The sequence below is a fragment of the Oncorhynchus tshawytscha genome, linkage group LG05 (assembly GCF_018296145.1).
Source record: "Oncorhynchus tshawytscha isolate Ot180627B linkage group LG05, Otsh_v2.0, whole genome shotgun sequence".
NCBI lineage: Eukaryota > Metazoa > Chordata > Actinopteri > Salmoniformes > Salmonidae > Oncorhynchus > Oncorhynchus tshawytscha.
The window spans coordinates 68604882-68610178 of NC_056433.1; positions in this window are offsets into that span (position 1 = coordinate 68604882).

Below are 5297 nucleotides of genomic sequence, written 5' to 3' on the forward strand. Positions count from 1 at the left end.
ACAGGACAAAGACCCGAACAAGTCTCTGAATGTCCTTGATTGGCCCAGCCAGAGCCCGGACTTAAACCCGATCAAGAAACCTGAAAATAGCTGTGCAGCGACGCTCCCCATCCAACATGACAGAGCTTGAGAGGTGTGCCAAGCTCTTAGCATCATACTGATAAGAGAATTTATATGTTTAAAATAATGACTTAAGGATTCCACCCTGAAATCATATAATTGTATGAAATGTGTTAAGAGTCATAATTCCATAATATGTGTGACTAGACCATTGAGGTACTATGTAGTAATGTGAGAGTTGAGAGAACAAAGGACAACAGGATAGAGGTTCCTACCAAGGTCCCTCTAATCTGGGGAGGAGAGGAACGGCGAGAAACTGCCAAGGCAGGTAGAAAAGTGATAAAACTGTGTGTGTGTGTGTGTGTGTGTGTGTGTGTGTGTGTGTAGGTGGGCGTGGGAGTTATAAAATGACTGTCTTTGCATTTTTGACTTCAGAACGTCCTCTGAATAAAGCTTACGAACCTTTTGCAGAATCTGAGTCTTTGCCTAATTATTAGTAAACCCATGGTCTTACAAACCTCGGGGATTAGTCAAAGCTTAAATAATTGTTTAGTTATCATCATTGGGATTAAAAATTCTCATGACCCATACCCAAGAAGACTCAAGGCTGTAATCGCTGCCAAAGGTGCTTCAACAAAGTACTGAGTAAAGGGTCTGAATACTTATGTAAATGTATTAATATATATTTGTCAAATAAATTTGCTAACATTTCATTAAAAAAAATGTCACTTCTCCAGCTGACGGGCTCCCCCATGGGTTCTGGGCGTGTGCTCCATCATTGAGCCAGCCAGCATGGATAGTTGCAGACTGGCAGCTTCTCCAGCTGACAGGCTCCCCCATGGGTTCTGGGCATGTGCTCCATCATTGAGCCAGCCAGCATGGATAGTTGCCGACTGGCAGCTTCTCCAGCTGACAGGCTCCCCCATGGGTTCTGGGCGTGTGCTCCATCATTGAGCCAACATTGAGCCAGACTGGCAGCTTCTCCAGCTGACGGGCTCCCCATGGGTTCTGGGCGTGTGCTCCATCATTGAGCCAGCCAGCATGGATAGTTGCAGACTGGCAGCTTCTCCAGCTGACGGGCTCCCCCATGGGTTCTGGGCGTGTGCTCCATCATTGAGCCAGCCAGCATGGATAGTTGCAGACTGGCAGCTTCTCCAGCTGACGGGCTCCCCCATGGGTTCTGGGCGTGTGCTCCATCATTGAGCCAGCCAGCATGGATAGTTGCAGACCGGCAGTAGTGTCTACGGTGCACTGAATAAGCTACAATAAACTGGACAGGAGCAACATCTAGGCTATACCTGGCGGCTCTGAGCTCATGGTGGCTCTGAGTCTGTGAATGCCCATAGCAATGGCTCCGCTTGGGCTGCTCTACTCAGTGAAGAGACATGAGAGAGCAATTACATGTAGCTGTTAGCTATATTTCTCCACTCTAAACTCAGACAAAACTCAAGGAACATTATTGTTTTCTGTGAAATAATCTCTTGTCTTATATTTGACGAGGTTGAAGCACCTCTGACACCATGTTATGATCTTTGTCAGACTTGACTGTACTGCAATGTTAGTGATCAATTTAGTGATACCTGAGCCCTGCCCGTACCCTAGTTATTGATTAAAAATACAGACACTACCCGGCCCTAACCTAAAGTTTATTTTCGGGGCCCGTCGGGCTCAGGTCGGGAAGTAGAGCTCTAGCTCTCGGCACTGCCTTATTTCAGTTTCCTTATAAGAGTCCCGGGCAGAGTTTTGCAAGCAGGAGCAGGCAAGTAGTTCATGATTTGGCAACATCTTTCCTTACAAGCTGTCCCACAGCTTCACCACAATAGTGTCTATCTCCATTTTACAGTAGTCAATATTGTTCTTCTTCATGAACTGATTGCTCGCAACTCATAGGAATACCAACCCAGTTGACTACTTTAAAATAGTGGAAGCCCTCAATGGCAATGTCCATGTTAAAATGGGTTATACCCATGATGAGTCTTCTATCTCTATGACAACAGGCAGAACTCCGATATAAAGTTGTTTTTTTCAAAGTTGTCAAAATGCCACGTGCTTCCATATCAGTGCATTCGTAACAACATAATCACTAGAAAACTTATATTTGATAAAATAAGCCTCACGTAGCAAAGTAGTGATTCTATGTTTTGTTGACCAAATTTGACACTCTCTCATTGACCTCTGTACAAAAATTCCTAAACTCTTGGGCTTATTTTTCATGGACAGATTTTGGGCAGAGTAAAACTTCTCACCTCGTCTCTTTCTCTGATGCCAGTATCTTTCTCTCATTCAGACGCTCCCGGAGAGGTGTGTCTTGAGAGCATCAGAGGTCTATTCTCCTTCTTCCATTGAAGTGTTGTGTGTGTGTGTGTGTGTGTGTGTGTGTGTGTGTGTGTGTGTGTGTGTGTGTGTGTGTGTGTGTGTGTGTGTGTGTGTGTGTGTGTGTGTGTGTGTGTGTGTGTGTGTGTGTGTGTGTGTGTGTGTGTGTGTGTGTGTGTGTGTGTGTGTGTGTGTGTGTGTGTGTGTGTGTGTGTGTGTGTGTGTGTGTGTGAATATGTGTGCATTACCATGTTACAGTGTTCCTTCACCTCTCTTGTGGTCATTGTCTCTTATCTCGAAGTCAGTCAGCTGCAAATGTTGTGGTCTACAGTGTTTTCAGTCAACATTGTGTGTTTGTGTGTGTGTGGTCAGTCAACAGAATTGACCCAGATCTTCTCCATGTTATCAACACAAACACAATGTCTTTACTTAATTTCACATTGGTTCATCCTCCCTCTCCCATGTAGATGTTTACAGCTGTGCAGCGGAAGAAACAACAATTCATTTTATTTCTCCTAACTAAGATAGGATCACTATTGAGGTCAATGTGAGATGCGTACAAAAACGTGGGCTACATGTGCAAATCTCAAGTTAGGACTCCAGACTTATTGAAGTAAGTAGAAAGCCTGAGTAAGAAATTTGAAAAAGATGGTGGTACCCTTCCCTTTCAGATACAGTACCTTGAAGATTTGTTGTGTTTGTATTTCAAGCGTGATGGAAACACAGCTTTCTCAGACCATTGCTGAAATGTTCACTATGGGGGTCCTGAGTAAGGTGGTCGGTGGTGGTGTCCCCTATAGCGTTATAGCTGTCCCTTGATCTCTCCCAAACCACCACGACATGTGTCTGCTGTTACAGCTGCTGTCCTTTCCCAACACTCACTATCTCAGTGTGTGTGTGTGTGTGTGTGTGTGTGTGTGTGTGTGTGTGTGTGTGTGTGTGCGCGTGTGCATGCGCGCGGCCCTGCCATGGTCATTTTCACAATAGACTGCTCTAGAAGAGATTGGGACTGGGGATTGTTCACAAACAACACCAGACCAGTCTGTTGTCAACAACATGATCGGTGGTGGATGGAGGGCTCTTTAGTTGCCCACTAAAAGTAGTGCAATAGTAGCGCACTGTATAGGAAATAGGGTACCATTCGGGACACAAGCTATGGCACAGTCATAGTGAAGCCTTTTCTCCTCCATACAAATACAAACCCAGACTAATGATGGGGCCTCTTTTGTGTTAAAACCATCTGATTTTAATTTGAACCCAGTAGATCTTGTTTACTGTACCATTAAAGGGAAAAGGGGTACTTAGTCAGTTGCACAACTGAATGCATTCAACCGAAATGTGTTGTCTGCATTTGACCCAACCCCTCTGAATCAGAGGTCCACTTCATCAGCACCCAGGGAACAGTTGTTGTTGGAGGTTAACTGCCTTGGGCAGAATGGCAGATTTTTCCACCTTGCCGGCTCAGAGATTTGAACCAGCGACCTTTCAGTCACTGGCCCAACACTCTTAACCGCTAGACTACCTACTGCCCGCTAAGTACAAAAGACACTATATTGTTGTTGTTGGTTTTGAACGTCAAATATATGGTCCATCTAACTGGAGGTCTTTGTTTAGAAGGGGGCATATAGAGGCTATACGTTAGAGGAGGGGGATGCAATGCAGGCTATATGTTAGAGGAGGGGGATGCAATGCAGGCTATATGTTAGAGCAGGGGGATACAATGCAGGCTATATGTCAGATGATGTGACGCAACGCAGGCTACATGTCAGATGATGAGGCAACGCAGGTCATAACGCCAGATGATGGGACGCAACGCATACTACATGTCAGATGATGGGACGCAACGCATACCACATGTCAGATGATGTGACGCAACGCAGGCTATATGTTAGATGAGGGGGATGCAACGCATACCACATGTCAGATGATGGGATGCAACCATATTACATGTCAGATGATGTGATGCAATGCAAGCTATATGTCAGATGAGGGGATGCAATGCAGGCTATATGTTAGATGATGGCATACCATATGTCAGAGGAAAACATTGCATAACCACATGTCAGATGAGGGTGATGCAGGCCATACATGTCAGATGAAAGAGGTCATATCACATGTCAGATGATGATGATCATACCATATGTCAGATGATGCTATACCATCTGTCAGATGATAACATAAAAACCATACGTCAGGACGAGGCATACACATGTTAGATGATGATCATATTATATGTCAGATGATGCTATAACATATGTCAGATGATGTGACTACATACCACATGTCAGATGATGTGATGCAAATGCAGGCACATGTCAGATGATGTGACGCAAATGCAGGCAATATATGTCAGATGATGTGGGGCAGGCCATATGTTAGAGGAGGGTGATGCACGATGTGTTAGATGATGGGATGCAGGCGCATATGTTAGATGAGGGGGGATGCAGGCCATATGTTAGAGGATGGGATGGTACATGTGTTAGAGGATGGGCATGCAGGCTATATGTTAGAGGAGGGGGATGCAATGCAGGTTATACATTAGAGGAGGGGGATGCATAACGATATGTTAGAGGAGGGGGATGCAAATGCAGGTTATACATAGAGGAGGGGATGCAGGTGATATGTCAGATGAGGGGTATGCAGGCAACATGTTAGAAGATACCATATGTTAGATGATGCATACCATATGTTAGATGAAGATTCATATAACATATGTTAGATGATGTGATATAATATATGACGATGAGGCACCATATGTTAGATGATGACTCATACCATATGTCAGAGGATGCTATACCGCACCACCAGATGATGTGATGCATACTACATGTCAGATGATGCTATACCATATGTCAGATGATGATGACGCTCATATGTCAGATGAAATAGTTGCAGGCATACGCTCAGATGATGATGACTATACC